Source organism: Cervus elaphus, chromosome 21 (assembly GCF_910594005.1).
Source record: "Cervus elaphus chromosome 21, mCerEla1.1, whole genome shotgun sequence".
Classification (NCBI taxonomy): domain Eukaryota; kingdom Metazoa; phylum Chordata; class Mammalia; order Artiodactyla; family Cervidae; genus Cervus; species Cervus elaphus.
This window is the reverse complement of record NC_057835.1, coordinates 17,557,487-17,558,359: the sequence shown is the minus strand read 5'-3', so window position 1 is coordinate 17,558,359 and position 873 is coordinate 17,557,487.

Sequence of the window (873 nt, the reverse complement as noted above, 5' to 3'; positions counted from 1 at the left end):
ATCCACTGCCAAGGGGGCATTTTGATTGGCACGGAAGCCAAGTGAAACGAAGCACTCCCTCTGAGGGACATCCATGTAGGAGTTCTGTGAGAATCGCCTTCTTTCTGTCTGATGAGGGCTGACTTTCTTCCCCTTCACTGTGTTTCTGAGGAATTTTTGATGTTTTGCTGGCCCTGTCAGTTTCATTCCTTGCCTGCCTCATTCACCAACACCAGGAGGCTCTATCAGCTCAGACTCAGAAACATGATGCCAATATTGTAGAATCCATTTAGAAATGGTAACATCTAGTCTGAGGCTTATAGGGGACTATGACTAAATTTATTTTAAAGCCTAAATGGTTTCTCTGCCTGTCTGACACTTGATTTCAGTATTCAGCCTCTTTGCTAGTGATAGGGATTTTGCTCCTTGTCCCTTGAAAGACATCAATCATCGGAGCTCACCTGTTCCCATTAACTGTACTTTTGATCAGTGGCTTCAGAATGAATCATCTGAAAATTTCTACTGCATTAAGCAGAACCCCTTTCAAGTTGTCTAGTGATGAAATGCATTATTCAATAAGCTCTGTCCTCTCCAGTGCCCAAAGAAATTTAGGAGAAAAAGGGACTCTGTTTTTGAAGAGACTTTGAGAAGATCATGTGTTCATAAGAAGCATGTGTTACACTTTGCACTGAAGATGAAGGAAAGTGTGTGTAATAAGTGAGACAATCTAAAGTAAGTTGGTGGAGGATAAAAAGCTTAGACCTAGAGGACTGTTCTTCCCCATGTGGCCCCCGACCAGCAACCCACACACCCTGGGACCTTGTCCCAAATACAAGCGCATGCTCCTCTCCCTAAGAGATTCTCATTTTGTATGTGGAATCCTAGAATTTACAG